Source organism: Panthera leo, chromosome C1, assembly GCF_018350215.1.
Source record: "Panthera leo isolate Ple1 chromosome C1, P.leo_Ple1_pat1.1, whole genome shotgun sequence".
NCBI classification, from domain to species: domain Eukaryota; kingdom Metazoa; phylum Chordata; class Mammalia; order Carnivora; family Felidae; genus Panthera; species Panthera leo.
In genome coordinates this window covers 70,903,543-70,922,447 of record NC_056686.1, presented here as the reverse complement: position 1 = coordinate 70,922,447, position 18,905 = coordinate 70,903,543, and the positions used below count along the sequence as shown (strand labels likewise).

Here is an 18,905-nt window from a genome sequence, read left to right as displayed (position 1 = left end):
AACCTCTTTCACATCTTTGTTTCCTCAGGATTTTTCTTCTCAAATTATAGTTTTTAGTATTTCTTCTCTTACACTGTGTTTTGCTTCAGTGACTCTTATTATCTGTATAGATTTTTTTTTTACCTGTTTTAAGTATTTGTACTTTCTCTCCATATCTTTTTGATTTTTAACATTTTTCTCTTTTTCATCTTCAACTTCTCTTAAGGCATATTTTTGTGTTTATTTTCTTCTGTGTTCTTCATAATTCAGACTTCATATCTAAAATGATTTTTTCTTTTATTCTTTATACCAACTTCTTGCGTTCTGTCATCTTGTTTCTGTGTATGTTTTCTCATGTATATTCTTTTCTGTATGTATTTTAGCCTGCTTTGAAATAATAAGCTATAGTTTTAATTTATTTTGAAGGCACTATCTTTCTTTAATGACTGCAGGGTATAATTCTGTTCCTTATTCTCTTTGTAATTGTGACAACTTTCTTTGGGATTTAATCTTGATTCCTTTCTGTGGCTCATTTTTATTTAATATTCATTCAAGATAGCTTTTCTAACACCACGGAGCTCCCTCTTCTGTTTACTTTTTTCATGTGGGGTTTAGAAAATATGAAGGTTTGTTTTCTAAGATCTCCTGGCTGTTTCCTTCCAGTACTGTACCTCCTATACCTCTTTCCTTGATCTCTCTTGTTTGCATCCTGCTCAACTGTGATTCCCCTTCTGAAAGTGTCTCTTCAGTATAAGCCCCTATTCTCTTACTCTGCGTAGTCTAGAAAACCACCTAAGAGTTTAAGTGACACAATCTAACTTAGGTTTTAAAAGGATCCCTCTGGCTGTTCTGTAAATGGAGAGTGCAGGGAGAATGCAGAAGGAAACAGGGAGACCAGTTAGGAAGCAATCACAATACCAGTACTGACAAATTTTACGTGTAAGGAAACTGAGACACAGATGGTTACAAGGTTTCCTTTGCTATCCCAAAATAGAGCGCTCCTATGAGAACTTCCATAAGCCAAAACGCCATAAAATGAAGAAGCAATTACCATTCATTTATATGGAAAATTTTTTGAGCATTCCCAGACCCCAAAAATAACCTCTCTTAGGCTTTTCTGATGCTTCAGGACACATCTTGCTAACAGATGCACAAAATAAATTGAGATAAAGCACAGATGCTCACAGATACAGTTCAAAACTGTGCAGCTTGATGCTGAGATGCTGAGTTTAGTTCCTGGGGAAGGAGCTTGGCAGGCCACTCTGCCTCTCTGGGTGCGTGCTGCCTCTAGAACAGCTCGCTGCAAAATAGAAGCTTAGCGCTGCTTTCATTTTTCACTTTCTAATGTAAAAGCAAAAGTGCTCTTCAAATTTCTTTCAGTTAGCAAAAACAGGTGCTAATGGAGGTCTTTTGTAAGAGCATAGTGGTGTAATATGAACTTTCAAGAAGCAGGGGATGCCATGTAACTTTCCCTCGTCTCACAGCTGGTAAGTGGCAGACATGACATTCAAACCCAGGCATTTTCACTTCAGAATCTGTAGTAAACATCTGCCATTTGAGGCTGTTCAACATGTCTCAAAACCCCTGTATACATTTTGATGGCTTTCCACGTTGTAAGTCCCAAACCAGCATTTCCCAGAGGCCCCTGTGGCTACAGTGCAGATGTATGTAACTTGGGTTTTACTGATCAGATGCACCCAGATTTAACAAATAATATAGGATGGTGACTAGTTAAATTTTTCACCAGTTTTTTTTTTTTTTTTAGTTCATTTATTTATTTTGAGAGAGAGAGAGAGCGAGAGCGTGAGCATTTGCACGGGGGAGGGGCAGAGGTGGGGGGAGAGTGAGAATCCCAAGCAGGTTCCACACTCAGCATGGAGTGCGATGTAGGGCTAGATCTCATGACCGTGACGTCACCACCTGAGCCAAAATCAAGAGTCAGAAGTTTAACTGACTAAGCCACCCTGGTATGCCTCATTAGTTATTTTTATTGAGCTCTAATTCATATACCATAAAATTCACCCCTTTAAGTATACAATGCAGTGGTTTTCAGTACATTCACAATGTGGCCACCACCGCTGTCTGATTTTAGAATATTTTCATCACCCCCAAAAGAAACCCCTTGCCCACTAGCAATCATTCTCCATTCTCCCCTTCCTCCAGCCCTCCGGCAGCACTAATCTCCTTTCTGTCCTCATGGATTTGCCAGTTTGGATATTTCATGTTAATTATATAATACGTAATCAGTACTTCATTCCTTTTTATGGCTGATGATATTCTATTGTATGGATATGCCACATCTTGTTTATCCATTCATCAGTTGATAGACATTCAGCTTGTCTTTACTCTTTGGCTGTTAAGAATAGTGCTACTGAACCTTCATGGACAAGTTGTGTGTTCACGTGATTTTAACTCTCTTAAGTTAAATTTGAATTTCAGATAAATAATGAATATTTTAATATAAATATGGCTCAAATATTGCATGGGGTAAACTTGTATTTTAAAACTATTTTCTATTTATCTAAAATTTAAATCTAACCTGGAATTCTGTATCTTATCTGTTTACCTTACCGCAGGGAGCTTTGGATAAAGAAGTGAGAAATACGAGGCAATGCTAACAGTGAATTCTATCAAATATTTAAGAAAAAAATAATACTAATTCTATGCAATATCTTTCAGAAAATAGAAGAGGGGGAACATGTCTTAACTCATTTTCTAAGGCCAGCATCATTCAGACAAAGACATTACAAGCAAAGAAAACTATGGGCCAATGTCCCTCATAAGCATAGATGCAAAATTCCTCAACAAACATATTAGCGAATTAAATCCAAACATACATTAAAAGGATGGTAGATGATAACAAGACCTTGGGTTCCTCGGTCTCAGCCATATTTCCCCCACTGGGGTAACCCTGAAAGCACCTCTCTGGAATTCAAGAGGGTCCAGGATGCATGGTTCAAAAATCACTGCTCTAGGGTTCAAATTCTACCCTTAGATCAAGCTATAGAGAGTGACATGCTGAAACTAGATTATTTTGCTCCTTTGTAGAATTTTTTTTTCAGAAGCAGTATTTTAAGATACCCTATCATAAACAGTGGTGTGGAAATCATAAATGTACGTAGGGTGTACCTATTTTAGTAGGAATATTGTGAAGGGTCTTATCCATGACATTTAGTGTTTGTAGGAGACTCAAAACCAAGGAAAACTATATTTTTCTCTGGAACATTAAGTTTTTCTTTTACTTTATCTTGTGGAACATTCTAAATCCTATAATAGATTGGATTTCTCACCTTCTTTGCCACTAGAAATACTAGAGCCAGATCTGTGGCTCATCTCTAAAAAACATAAAAATATATGTTTAACATTTTGTGTGCTCATCTTGCCTTTGACTTTGTTGTCCTCTTAACCTTAAGAGTCTCCTCTTAAATTCTTTTCCAAAATATATAATGTATAACATATGTATGTAAGATGTCCCAGATCTCTTGTAGAACACATGATTCAGCCAGGGTTTCTTTTAGGGGTGTATTAATGACAGCAACTTCCAGGATACTTGACAGCTCAGATGCAGAAAACTATATGATATTTTAAGTGACTATTTTGAAGGGAAAAAAAGATGTGTGATGTTATTGAATTCCAGAATTAGAATGTCAGGCTCACAGCACAGAATTAAATCCTGGAGCTCCCTGCTATAGAAAGGGTACTCTTTCTCTTGGTTAGTAACAAATTAATGGCAAACTCTAGTCCCTCTGGAATGTGAGCAAATTTTAAGAGGGGTGGTAATTTCAATAAATACAGTTTTACTGGAACTTTCATGTATCTCTGTTAACTTTTCCTTAAAGCCAGGAGTGATATGATTATTGTTAAGAGGTAGCTACGAGTTTTGTACCTTGTTTACATTTTTAAAGAGAAAAAAATCACTCCAGGGATTTTGGCAAAGCCATGTACATTCCCTTTATCCTAGAGTCAGTCTGCGTTAAAAGAGTAAACAAAAATACAAACCCTGTGATGGTTAATATTATATGTCAACTTAGAGGATATTTTCGAATGGGATTAAAATTTAAATTGGTGAACGTTTTAAAGCAGATCACCCTCCTTAATGTGGTAGACCTCATCCAATCAGTTGAAGGCCTGAATACAACAAAAGACCAGCCACCTGGAGACATGAGGAAATTCTCTAGGCTGCCAGCCTTTGGACTGGAACTGCACATCAGCTCTCCTGGGTCTCAACCTGCCAGCCCGCAGATTTCAGGCTCACTGGCCTCCATAATTACATGAGCCAATTCCTTATAATAAATTCCTTTTCTATATATACACATACCTTATTTGTTCTATTTCCCTGGAGAATCTTGAATAAGACAAAGCTACAAACAAACAAACCAAAGTAGTGTGAGCTACTTCAGAAATATTGAGCTGTGAATTCTACTTTATGTCAATAAAACAGTGAGAAATAGCATATACAGATGTATTTTTCATTTTGATAGAGGAGAAAAATAACACATTCTTTCAACATACTTGCAAGACTCAACATGCTTCCAGAATAACCTTGCAGGCACATTACTTGAAATACCATTGCAAGGGTAACATGCAAGTTTTGTTTAAATAGCATATCAGTTAGAGATTGTGTTTGGTTATAAGTAATTGAAACCTCTAAAAACAGTGGCTGGGACAGGATGTAAAGGATGTAAAGGGCACCAGGGACCCAGGCTCCTCCCAGCCCCAGTGCCCTGCCACCTTCAGTATGACTGTCATGCTCATGGCCATCTGCTGGAAGATGATAGTTTCACATCAACTATGGCCTCCACATACTAGAGGAGGGGTAGAGTAAAGGGCTAAAATTGCCTAAACTCACTTCCTTTTATGAGCTTTCTAAAAGCCCTGCCCAACAATTCTGCTTACAACTCTAGCCTAAGGCTAAAACCATATCTCTTCATCACCCTTGGCTACACAGAAAATGAAATTGGGTTCACTGTCACCTTGAACAAAATTGGAAATCTCTTGGTAATAAAGAAGGGGAGAATAGATACTAGGTAGGCAGGCAGCAGTATCTGCTACTCGTAATATGCTCAGGAACTATGAAGTCGTTTCTGGGATTTGAATTGTTTGGGTGTCCCTGTACCCTCTGAGGGCAGAGAGGAAATTAAGTTCAGCTTTTGTCAATTCCCTGGTTACCTTCCTTTGGACATATCAGTCCTGAGAGCACTCTTTAGGGGAAGTGAAGTGTCATCAGAGAATCAATGTTCTGTGTCTTGCTTCAGAGTGCCCAGAAGGAGATGTCTAGGAGGGAGATGATGTGGGGTAGGGTGAGATTCACTTCCTGAGCCAGTTGTGGGATCCAGCTTGGGGAGCTAATGGATATAATCTGGATAATTTCAAAACTTTCTAATTATTTTCTATCTCCATTGTTATGATCTAAGAAGAAATTATTTTGGATATTATATATTATATCAATAAAACTTCTCTTATGATAGTATATAGTTGAAGAACATTTAAATAGAATCAGACATTACTTAAGGAAGTATTTCTCAGCTTGCAGTTTGCAGACACATTCTTAGGGGCTGAAGCGCTGTTTTCCTTTGAGATTCTGTATCGTACTAAAGTTTGAGAAACGTGTTCCAGTCGCTTGGAGCAAGGGCCTTTGAAGAGGGACCTGGCATTGGTATTGTCTATTGGCAGCTTAGTGCAAGCAGTTTCCTTGGAGGTGATGCTGAGACACTCAGCTCTGGTGCTAAGGGTCAATGCTTCACAAAATGGTGAGTCAACAGGCACTTTAAGAGCACTGCTGATGGGAGCAGGTCCTGTACCAGGCATGTGGGGAGCTGCTGTTATTAGCAGGGAGCTGTCTAGGACATCTTCTGCTCCTGGTGTCCGCTGTTGCGGAAGGGAGCCACCAGGGGGCGCAACCTTGCTAACAAGAACAAACCAACCCTGAGAGCAGCAGGTAAAGTCAGGCTGGATGGGAGGGGAACCCACAACGAGGTTACTGAGGCCGTGGACTATGCTCTGTCTGATTTATTGCTTAATTCCCAATATTGGGCTCCTGTCTTGGTATACGTTATTGACTGGGTGTTTCGGAGAATGGAAGCACACAGAATGAACAAGTGAATGAACTGTGACCAGACAAAAATGACCAATATTCGGATTCACAGTCATTCACCATCCCCTTTCCTGAGGATTCGTTTCCTGCCTGCTTAGCTTCTTCTCCATCCCTTCCACCCTCTGAGGAGATTTTTGTTTTTGACAAACTTGTTCTTTGGGCTTCTATGATGAAAAATAGGCAGAGAGGGGGGAAAGGGGAAGGAATTTGGCTTACCCAGTGCACCCTCTAAGTGCAATTCCCTCTGCTCTTTGTGGATCCTCCTTCCTCCATCAGAACCCTCGGGGATGCTCACAGAGTTCTGCGGCCAAACTCTGATTTCTTTTGAGTTGTCCTCTATCCCCAAAATATGTATCCGAATGGTAATAAATAAGAGATAGTGGACCAAGAGCTAAAATAATCTAATTAGTGTAGTGCTGGTGGGTAGAGGAGTTTGAGGGTCAGCTTGGGGAGAGAGCCATGAGAGTTGTGACAGGATGTAGGAAGTAGCTAGAAAAGATGGCGATTTGAACAAGTGTCAGCATATGTTAGGATCTCATTTAATGTTCTTTGAGAGATGCTCTCCATCTACCCCCCTCCCTAAAAACCAATAGCATTCTCTTTGGCTCTGCTTCTTGAATGTCAAGACTGCTATGATAGTAAACCATATTAATCTCTGGGTTTAAGGATTTCAGAGTAAATAAATAAAGAAATAATAGGAATGAATGAGGAGTGATAATGTTTCTCATTGTCTTACATTCTAGTGTGAGTCATCCTTGACGTAAGGAGAAAAATAGAGATCGTTAGCTTCCTCCTATGGAGGGAAGATGATTTTCTACCAGGTCACTGAGATCAGGGAAAGCCTGGAGCCCAACGAAGCTCTGGGAGAGATTCAAGACAGGTGCAGCAATCTCAAGTTACAACTGGGACCTTTTTTCCAAGGAAGGATGTACCTGGGGAAAGAGATGTATAATGAGGTCAAACATTGAAAGGAAACCTCCAACAATGGAATAGCTATTGTGAAAAGAACACAACAGGACATAATATTTGTTTTCAGTTCTGTCTTGACAATTCCCTGCCTTCAGAGAATTTCCTGATTAATATTAATTATCTCCTTCAACTTTCTTTCCTCCATCCCTCCCAGAGCTCAGTATAATAGCAATAGGAACAATAACAGCCTTTTGGATGAGGAGTTGGCAAACTTACAAAAGGATAGAGCCATGTGGTCATTTAATGGTAGAAAAGAAAGGGGAAAGGGTGAACAAGTGTAGATTTAGGGGAAGGAGTTGTAATCAAATCATGATTCTTGTTAGGGGATGGATATGGCTCTTCAAATTAAGTGTTGGGAAATGTAAGTATGGAAGGGAGTGGTTTGTGTATTACAGTCAAGGGGTAGACTGAAGTCAACATTAGTCCTATTGCAGTCACACAGCCTCTGAATCACTCTTCCTGTTCAGAGAATTTCTGCATTGTAATCCCCTCTTCCTCAAGTCACCCTTGCAGCCTTCCTTGCAGCTCAGATAACCTTGCCTCAGTTCTATCTAGGTAAAACTCTTATTTATAAGTGAGGAAAATGAAGTTCAGGTACAGCATAGAATGGAGTCATTGGTGAGCCACTGGTGAGGTGAGTGTGGAAACATTCCACATTTAAAGGGCAGCCATCGTAAGGTTCCTGGCATCATATGTCCATCCCTATTGGTGTGAGCTGTGGTGTTTTCACTAGGGAAGCCACTGTAGTGTGGTTTCCATCTTACTCCTGACTGCATCATCTCTAATACTGACCCTCCGAGCTACCTTGTATCTTTCAATATCCTTTCTAAAAGAGTATTTCTGCTTAAACTAGCCAGAATGTATTCTATTGCTTTTACTAAGATTGCGATTTAATTCAGGATAATAGATAGACAGAGACTACATATGTATCCACAAATACACATATAGACATCTTTATACCTAGATAGGTTAAAAAGGAAGCTTTAGTTATAACAAACATGATTTACTTATCTGAAAATAGGTTCCTCTCAGTTGTCAATTTTCCTTTCTTTTGGAAAGAGAACTTCTTTTCTTAAGATAGTTGGCTTCTATAAATATCAAGAAAACTTGAATGATGTTTGGATAAGAAGATGAAGCACTGAACTTTATAAACTAAAGAAGTGGATTTTTTTTTTTTTTTTACCTTTAAATTAATTCTAGCACATCAAGAAGGGACATGGCTGAGGCAGTGGTTTATACCTCCTGTTCACACCTGACATCTTGGCCATGGCCCATCCATCAGTTTTGGGTCAGGGCTACAAGGCCTGTTTCAGACATCCTCAGCTAGACTTTTGAGTTGGGATAGGATGTGGGTGAGAAAGTGAGAACTGAGATGGTTAAAACTGCCCCCTAAATCTAGTGATTTTTCACTGAGAGAGAGTCATCTTGGCCATGCAGTCATGAGTTGCACAAGAATATCATGAAAGAAAGAGGGAGAAGGAAAGAAGGAAAGTCGTTGCTAAGACACTGTTGGCCAGGAGGAAGGCTAGAGAGGGTCCATTTGTGGCTCTGACACCCATCTTACCCGCAGGACCCAGCCAAGCCTATCTTGGCAAGGGCAGCCTGGACAACAGAACCAAACATGCCTTTGGCCTTCCTTCAACTCTTCTAGCATTTACAATTGTGTTAGAGGTGAACACTCAGTCCCCACTGCTCATGTGCCCACAGAGGGAAAAGAATTTCCACTCCACTATCCGGAAGAAGAGAACAAAATCAACTTCCTTCTGCGCCTTCACTACCTCCTCCTCCAGGAAGGAGGAGGACTTACCAAATCAGTGAATTTGGTGATGGAACTGAGTATACCTGATTCCCTCTCTCTCTCTTTTTCCTTCTGAGCTGCCAGCCACCAAAGGCTATGTCTGTCAGTTGCCCTGTCAGTTGTTGTAAGTTACAGGGCTTGTTCCTGTCTCAAAAACCCAAGATTGCATGTATGAGCCAGTGACTTGATAGTTAAACTTTTAGAAAAGGAAGGATTTGGGCAAGTCCACGTTGCCAGAAATCTGAAGCCATTTTTGTGTCTCCTGTATCTTATTTCATAATTCATTTGAACTTTGGCAGGACCTAATACAATGACAGATGTGGGGAAGGGAGGAACAATAGTTATACCACTCACAGCAATGGATCAACTTGACTGACATAATATCTCTTAACCCATGCTGTTCATACTGACTAATAAAGAAGAGACCAGGTGGCGTAGTGTGGCATGCCAGAGTTCCTGAAAGATGGGGATATCTGATTACTTCCTCACAGATGATGAGAAAGGAGTCTAATGTTAAACTTCCAGTGGCCAGAATTTCTAATTCCAGTCACAGAACATGGCTTCCTGTGTATCATCAGAACTAAAGCAGAATGAGAAAAATCCCAACCAACTGCACTGAGAAGATCCATGAACTGCAGGTGATGAAGACAACTATTTAAGGCCATACTCATCATCAGATATAATATAAACATGGCTTTTGGTGGTCTATCAGTTTACAGAGATTTGAAAAGACAGGGAAAGATGTCCACAGTGCATATGTAGGAAACCAGAATGCTAAGTCTTTTCTGGCCCTATAAATAGATTCAGTACAAAGAAGAAAGACATGAAGTCTAATCCTTCTCCAGTTAAGCTGGGAAAGATCAAAAGAGAAATTCCCAACTATGAATTTAAACTCTGCAAGATCTGAATCCTGGGAAGATGGCGGCGTAGGAGGACGCTGGTCTCACCGCGCGTCCTGCTGATCACTTAGATTCCACCTACACCTGCCTAAATAACCCAGAAAACCGCCAGAGGATTAGCAGAACGGAGTCTCCGGAGCCAAGCGCAGACAAGAGGCCCATGGAAGAGGGTAGGAAGGGCAGCGAGGCGGTGCACGCTCCACAGACTGGCGGGAGGGAGCCGGGGCGGAGGGGTGGCTCGCCGGCCAAGCAGAGCCCCTGAGTCTGGCTGGCAAAAGCGGAGGGGCTGGACGGAGTGTTTTCTGACAGCAAGCCGGCCTTGACATCTGGAAGGTTATAAGCTAACAGCTCTGCTCAGAGAACGGGAGGGCTGGAGGACAATGGGAGGGAGAGTTGAGCCCCCACGACAGAGCTCAGCCTGGTGGGGAACAAAGGCGCTCGCTAGCACCATCTCCCTCGCCCATCCCCCAGCCAAAATCCCAAAGGGAACCAGTTCCTGCCAGGGAACTTGCTTGCAGCACACAAACACCCAGCGTTGTGCTTCTGCGGATCCATCCCTCCAGCAGGTCTGACTCCCTCCCGGTGCCACAGGGCCCCTACCGAAGCAGATCTCCAAAGGAAAAGCGAGCTGAGCCTGCCCCTCCCGCCCCTGTGCACCTTGCTGATCCACCCCAGCTAATACGCCAGATCCCCAGCACCACAAGCCTGGCAGTGTGCAAGTAGCCCAGACAGGCCACGCCACCCCACAGTGAATCCTGCCCCTAGGAGAGGGGAGGAGAAGGCACACACCAGTCTGACTCTGGCCCCAGTGGTGGGCTGGGGGCAGACATCAGGTCTGACTGCGGCCCCGCCCACCAACTCCAGTTATACACCACAGCACAGGGGAAGTGCCCTGCAGGTTCGCACCACTCCAGGGACTATCCAAAATGACCAAACGGAAGAATACCCCTCAAAAAAACGTCCAGGAAATAACAACAGCTAACGAACTGATCAAAAATGATTTAAACAATATAACAGAAAGTGAGTTTAGAATAATAGTCATAAAATTAATCGTTGGGCTTGAAAACAGTATAAAGGACAGCAGAGAATCTCTTGCTACAGAGATCAAGGGACTAAGGAACAGCCAGGAGGAGCTAAAAAATGCTATCAATGAACCGCAAAATAAAACGGAGATAACTACGGCTCGGATTGAAGAGGCAGAGGAGAGAATAGGTGAACTAGAAGATAAAATTATGGAAAAAGAAGAAGCTGAAAAAAAGAGAGATAAAAAAATCCAGGAGTATGAGGGGAAAATTAGAGAACTAAGTGATGCACTAAAGAGAAATAATCTACGCATAATTGGTATTCCAGAGGAGGAAGAGAGAGGGAAAGGTGCTGAAGGTGTACTTGAAGAAATAATAGCTGAGAACTTCCCTGATCTGGGGAAGGAAAAAGGCATTGAAATCCAAGAGGCACAGAGAACTCCCTTCAGACGTAACTTGAATCGATCTTCTGAACAACATATCATAGTGAAACTGGCAAAATACAAGGATAAAGAGAAAATTCTGGAAGCAGCTAGAGATAAATGTGCTCTAACATATAAAGGGAGACCTATAGGACTCGTGACCAATCTCTCTACTGAAACTTGGCAGGCCAGAAAGGAATGGCAGGAGATCTTCAATGTGATGAACAGAAAAAATATGCAGCCGAGAATCCTTTATCCAGCAAGTCTGTCATTTAGAATAGAAGTGGAGATAAAGGTCTTCCCAAACAAAAACTGAAGGAAATCGTCACCACTAAACCAGCCCTACAAGAGATCCTAAGGGGGATCCTGTGAGACAAAATACCAGACTCATCGCTACAAGCATGAAACCTACGGACATCGCAATGACTCTAAACCCATATCTTTCTATAATAACACTGAATGTAAATGGACTAAATGCGCCAACCAAAAGACATAGGGTATCAGAATGGATAAAAAAACAAGACCCATCTATTTGCTGTCTACAAGAGACTCATTTTAGACCTGAGGACACCTTCAGATTGAGAGTGAGGGGATGGAGAAGTATTTATCATGCCACTGGAAGTCAAAAGAAAGCTGGAGTAGCCATACTTATATCAGACAAACTAGACTTTAAATTAAAGGCTGTAACAAGAGATGAAGAAGGGCATTATATAATAATCACAGGGTCTATCCATCAGGAAGAGCTAACAATTATACATGTCTATGCACCGAATACGGAAGCCTCCAAATATATAAAACAATTACTCACAAACATAAGCAACCTTATTGATAAGAATGTGGTAATTGCAGGGGACTTTAACACTCCACTTACAGAAATGGATAGATCATCTAGACACACAGTCAATAAAGAAACAAGGGCCCTGAATGATACATTGGATCAGACGGACTTTACAGATCTATTTAGAACTCTGCATCCCAAAGCAACAGAATCTGCAACCCAATTCTCAAGTGCACATGGAACATTCTCCAAGATAGATCACATACTGGGTCACAAAACAGCCCTTCATAAGTATACAAGAATTGAAATCATACCATGCATACTTTCAGACCACAATGCTATGAAGCTTGAAATCAACCACAGGAAAAGTCTGGAAAACCTCCAAAAGCATGGAGGTTAAAGAACACCCTACTAAAGAGTGAAGGGGTCAACCAGGCAATTAGAGAAGAAATTAAAAAAATATATGGAAACCAACAAAAATGAAAATACAACAATCCAAATGCTTTTGGATGCAGCGAAGGCAGTCCTGAGAGGAAAATACATTGCAATCCAGGCCTATCTCAAGAAACAAGAAAAATCCCAGATACAAAATCTAATAGCACACCTAAAGGAAATAGAAGCAGAACAGCAAAGACAGCCTAAATCCAGCAGAAGAAGAGAAAGAATAAAGATCAGAGCAGAAATAAACAATATAGAATCTAAAAAAACTGTAGAGCAGATCAACGAAACCAAGAGTTGGTTTTTTGAAAAAATAAACAAAATTGATAAACCTCTAGCCAGGCTTCTCAAAAAGAAAAGGGAGATGACCCAAATAGATAAAATCATGAAAGAAAATGGAGTTATTACAACCAATCCCTCAGAGATACAAGCAATTATCAGGGAATACTATGAAAAATTATATGCCAACAAACTGGACAACCTGGAAGAAATGGACAAATTCCTAAACACCCACACACTTCCAAAACTCAATCAGGAGGAAATAGAAAACTTGAACAGACCCATAACCAGCAAAGAAATTGAATCAGTCATCAAAAATCTCCCAACAAATAAGAGTCCAGGACCAGATGGCTTCCCAGCAGAGTTCTACCAGACGTTTAAAGCAGAGATAATACCTATCCTTCTCAAGCGATTCCAAGAAATAGAAAGGGAAGGAAAACTTCCAGACTCATTCTATGAAGCCAGTATGACTTTGATTCCTAAACCAGACAGAGACCCAGTAAAAAAAGAGAACTACAGGCCAATATCCCTGATGAATATGGATGCAAAAATTCTCAATAAGATACTAGCAAATCGAATTCAACAGCATATAAAAAGAATTATTCACCATGATCAAGTGGGGTTCATTCCTGGGATGCAGGGCTGGTTCAACAGTCAGAAATCAATGTGATACATCACGTTAATAAAAGAAAAGATAAGAACCATATGATCCTGTCAATCGATGCAGAAAAGGCCTTTGACAAAATTCAGCAACGTTTCTTAATAAAAACCCTCGAGAAAGTAGGGATAGAAGGAACATACCTAAAGATCATAAAAGCCATTTATGAAAAGCCCACAGCTAACATCATCCTCAATAGGGAAAAACTGAGAGCTTTTTCCCTGAGATCACGAACACAACAGGGATGCCCACTCTCACTGCTGTTGTTTAACATAGTGTTGGAAGTGCTAGCATCAGCAATCAGATAACAAAAGGAACTCAAAGGCATCAAAATTGGCAAAGATGAAGTTAAGCTTTCACTTTTTGCAGATGACATGATATTATACATGGAAAACCTGATAGACTCCACCAGAAGTCTGCTAGAACTGATACATGAATTTAGCAAAGTTGCAGGATAGAAAATCGATGTACAGAAATCAGTTGCATTCTTATACACTAATAACGAAGCAACAGAAAGACAAATAAAGAAACTGATCCCATTCACAATTGCACCCAGAAGCATAAAATACCTAGGAATAAATCTAACCAAAGATGTAAAAGATCTGTATGCTGAAAACTATAGAAAGCTTATGAAGGAAATTGAAGAAGATATAAAGAAATGGAAAAACATTCCGTGCTCATGGATTGGAAGAATAAATATTGTCAAAATGTCAATACTACCCAAAGCTATCTACACATTCAATGCAATCCCAATCAAAATTGCACCAGCATTCTTCTCGAAACTAGAACAAGCAATCCTAAAATTCATATGGAACCACAAAAGGCCCTGAATAGCCAAAGTAATTTTGAAGAAGAAGACCAAAGTGGGAGGCATCACAATCCCAGACTTTAGCCTCTACTACAAAGCTGTAATCATTAAGACAGCATGGTATTGGCACAAAAACAAACATATAGACCAATGGAATAGAATAGAAACCCCAGAACTAGACCCACAAACGTATGGCCAACTAATCTTTGACAAAGCAGGAAAGAACATCCAATGGAAAAAAGACAGTCTCTTTAACAAATGGTGCTGGGAGAACTGGACAGCAACATGCAGAAGGTTGAAACTAGACCACTTTCTCACACCATTCACAAAAATAAACTCAAAATGGATAAAGGACCTGAATGTGAGACAGGAAACCATCAAAACCCTAGAGGAAAAAGCGGGAAAAGACCTCTCTGGCCTCAGCCGTAGCAATCTCTTACTTGACACATCCCCAAAGGCAAGGGAATTAAAAGCAAAAATGAACTACTGGCACCTTATGAAGATAAAAAGCTTCTGCACAGCAAAGGAAACAACCAACAAAACTAAAAGGCAACCAACGGAATGGGAAAAGATATTTTCAAATGACATATCAGACAAAGGGCTAGTATCCAAAATCTATAAAGAGCTCACCAAACTCCACACCCGAAAAACAAATAACCCAGTGAAGAAATGGGCAGAAAACATGAATAGACATTTCTCTAAAGAAGACATCCGGATGGCCAACAGGCACATGAAAAGATGCTCAATGTCGCTCCTCATCAGGGAAATACAAATCAAAACCACACTCAGATATCACCTCACGCCAGTCAGAGTGGCCAAAATGAACAAATCAGGAGACTATAGATGCTGGAGAGGATGTGGAGAAACAGGTACCCTCTTGCACTGTTGGTGGGAATGCAAGTTGGTGCAGCCGCTCTGGAAAGCAGTGTGGAGGTTCCTCAGAAAATTAAAAATAGACCTACCCTATGACCCAGCAATAGCACTGCTAGGAATTTATCCAAGGGATACAGGAGTACTGCTGCATAGGGGCACTTGTACCCCAATGCTTATAGCAGCACTCTCAACAATAGCCAAATTATGGAAAGAGCCTAAATGTCCATCAACTGATGAATGGATAAAGAAATAGTGGTTTATATACACAATGGAGTACTACATGGCAATGAGAAAGAATGAAATATGGCCCTTTGTAGCAACATGGATGGAACTGGAGAGTGTTATGCTAAGTGAAATAAGCCATACAGAGAAAGACAGATACCATATAGTTTCACTCTTATGTGGATCCTGAGAAACTTAACAGAAACCCATGGGGGAGGGGAAGGAAAAAAAAAAAAAAGAGGTTAGATTGGGAGAGAGCCAAAGCATAAGAGACACTTAAAAAGTGAGAACAAACTGAGGGTTGATGGGGGGTGGGAGGGAGGGGAGGGTGGGTGATGGGTATTGAGGAGGGCACCTTTTGGGATGAGCACTGGGTGTTTGTTGTATGGAAACCAATTTGACAATAAACTTCCTATATTGAAAAAAAAAACTCTGTAAGATCACTTTCATTAGATTTTCATATTTGCTAGTCAAAACTATGAAGAGGGTAAAACTGGAGGCAGATTTGTTGCCTTTTCAGGGAAGGAAGAACCAACTGCCAAAAATGGAGGAAAGCCATAAATCTGGGCAGTGGCCTAGTGGAGAAAATGGGAAACAAAATAATTGATTGCAATTTAGTCATTGTATTAAAGGCTATGATGGTATCATAATGTGTGTTACCGACACTGTATAGAGTCACCTAAGAGTGACCCAGTTTGACCTGCAAGGGAGCCCTGACTTTGTGGCAAGGTACCTAATCTGGGGGAGAGAGGAAGACCCTGAGTCAGCAAACCATCTCCCCCCTACCAGACATTCTGTGGTTCCACTTGTGCAGACTGGGACATGGTTCCCCAATTACTTACAAACACCATAGGGAGGTGCTTTATGGCTCTTAGTCAAAGCAGCTGCTTTTCCCCTCATTTATACTTTTTCTTGCGTAAATTTGCATGGACATAGTTTTCATCTCCTAAGAGGTTTGAATAGAGTGTGTCCGTAAAAAGGGGTAATCCTTATACTACACTTTAAGTATATGAGAAAAGGTATTTCTTCTTGTTTTTGTTTCATCTATTTAATTTTCAAGATCACTAATCCCCAGAAGAAAGCTCACCTGAATACCCACTTTGTTTAAGTTTCACGTGGAAATAGTTTTGACCCTTAACTGTTGAAACATTATGCCATAGCAAGAAAAAACTCCCAGTAATTTCTATAAGAGAATCTTTCTTTTTAACCAGCGACCTGATTCAACTGGCTATAAACCCCGTAATTATCACTAATTAACAGAAATGTAACAAAGAACGTTTCAGCTTTTCATTTTGATGGAGAAAATGAGTGATCTTTAAAGGGAAAAATAATATTCTTTACCTTCGGTGAGCTAGGAATTCTGGGAATACGTGAGATTGTGAAGTAAGGTAAATGCATGACCTTTTGGTCCCTTAACTGTTAGAATACAATGAATTCTTTTTCTCTTGGTCTTTAACTTGGGTTAAGAACTATAAGTTCAAGGAGATGTTTGTTGTGAGGAGGGAGTTTCTAATGGGTCCAACGTGTAACCCAGCCTGAGTGTATGCCTGTTTAGACAGTGCCTTGGTAGTGGCAATGTTTTCAGCTATGGCAGCAGAATTTCTTTATCTTTGTAGGTCACCGGATTTGCGTTAGAATGATACTTTTAAAATTCATTAGACCAGTAATAACGCATTGGCATTTAACCTGATACTCAGATAGCACAATGCACTCTCCCCACCGTACTGTGTTCACACAGTTACACACCAATAAAGGGCCTTTTCACTCTATTCTTTGCCTGTTAGCTGAAAGCCACCGTTTTTTTCTTAGTCACACATCTCCTAACTACACATTCTTTAGCCCATGATAACTAATGTTTCTGGCCAGAACCCTGGTTTAATGGTTTCCCAAACTCATACCCATAGACGGGTCAGGTTGGATTAGAAGACAAAGCACAGCCATATATTCCTCACTCTTGGTTGTGCCTGAGCTCATAGCACAGTGCCTGGAACCCGGACACTCGCAAATATTTATTTACCGCATGCACGAAAGGGTAAATCCATGCAACCGCCAGCATGGCATGATTGCTAAATGTAAAGCAAGGTGAGATGGCTCAGAACCAAAAGAACAAAATTTACTTTTACTAAGCTTCTATTTTGTCTTCCCAAACAAGGCCTTCCTCAAAACATGCACCTCCACCCAAAATTAGAAGTGCAGCAATTGGCGAATGCTATGTGGTTACATTTCTCTGGTCTGCTCTTACTAGTTTCGTTGGAACAGGTTTTATGTCTTTTTGGAAAATATTGAGGCAGGAATCTCCTTTGTACCTACAAGCCCACACTGACGAGTTCATCATTCTTTTGAGGGCTGAGCTGAAGGCAGACACCCAATATGATCCTCGTTCTGCACGTTCTGAAACACGGCCAAGGCTGTCTTAACTAATTATGAGAATTTGAAAAGGCTAAGTAACTCAGCTATGTGGTTTTTTTTTTTTTTTTCCATTCATACATTGTTGGAATGGAAGGAAAAATAATTGAAATACTTATGGACATCTTCCCCCATCATTTCCCTTCCCCCATTTAGTTAGCTACTCTTTCTCTATTGCCTCAGAGAAAGAATATGACTGGAGGAAGCGGAGAAGAGGGTAACTTTTTTCAGTATTTGAGTTTTAAAAGGGCACAGAAAAATATGTGAGGGAATATGGTTGAGTAAGAGCAAGGGCTCCCGAGGTTGCAAGAGGAGGCAGTGTCGAAAATGATAGATCTGTGGGAAACTGTCTTCCTAGGTCTTGAAGAAATGAGGCCCTGCATCAGCTCCTGGCCTCGGCCTGGACTGGGGGGGCAGTGGAGGGAGATGAAGCTGGACAAAACTCCAACTAAGTTTTTAAGGTTCAGAAGAAGAGATTGGTGTCTCCTCTCCCAGGGAGAACCTCAGAAAGTAGGAAAATCCCAGGGAAGAAATGGTCTTGGAGAAACTCACAGATGGCTCACTGTGGTGGGAGAAGCAGTATGAGTTCCAAGGGCCTGAGATTGACCTAGAAGTAGGCTAGTGACCCACCCAATCTGAAGATGGGGAAAAGAGAGGACACAAAGGTGAATGGGTTAAATGGGATGATGGATGTCTCAGCAGATGGGAAGTGCAAACAGAAGACCTGAGGGTCAGATAGCTGCCCCCATCCCACACTGCCTGCCTCCAACACTTGGATCTCTAGACACTCTGCAACTTAGATACAACTACAGGGAACATGTTGAGAGTATCTTAGGACTGCCTGAGGTTCTTTTCTTGATTGCCTTGATAGAAAGTGGGATTAAAAGAGACATGTTCAGTTGTACAAAAATAAAGCTCTGGGGGTGCGTGGCTGGTTCAGTTGGTTAAGCATCCGATTTCGGCTCAGGTCATGATCACACGGTTCGTGGGTTCGAGCTCCACGTCAGGCTGTATGTTGACAGCTCAGGGCCTGCAGCCTGCTTCGGATTCTGTGTCTCCCTCTCTCTCTGCCCCTCCCCATCTCACGCTCTGTCTCTCTGTCTCTCTGTCTCTCTCAAAAATGAATAAATGTTACCAAAAAAATTTTTTAAAATAAAGCTCTGTTTCTTATACACTTGTATTTGTAGGCTAAGATTTAGAACCAATACATTTAAGAAAATAAGAATTGGTTAACACTTATTGAACCACTTGTCATGTAGT

General features: G+C 40.9%; 1 long non-coding RNA gene across 2 annotated transcripts in view; it reads right to left on the bottom strand.

Annotated features, from left to right (window-relative positions):
* LOC122227408 overlaps positions 1-18,905 on the bottom strand; it is a 47,257-nt gene that overhangs the window by 23,934 nt on the left and 4,418 nt on the right. For both annotated transcript variants that reach the window (XR_006206018.1, XR_006206017.1), the window contains exons 2-3: positions 6,810-7,005; positions 4,298-4,340 (exon numbers count right to left, since the gene is read on the bottom strand). This is a non-coding gene — a long non-coding RNA (uncharacterized LOC122227408). The remainder of the gene's footprint in view (positions 1-4,297; positions 4,341-6,809; positions 7,006-18,905) is intronic.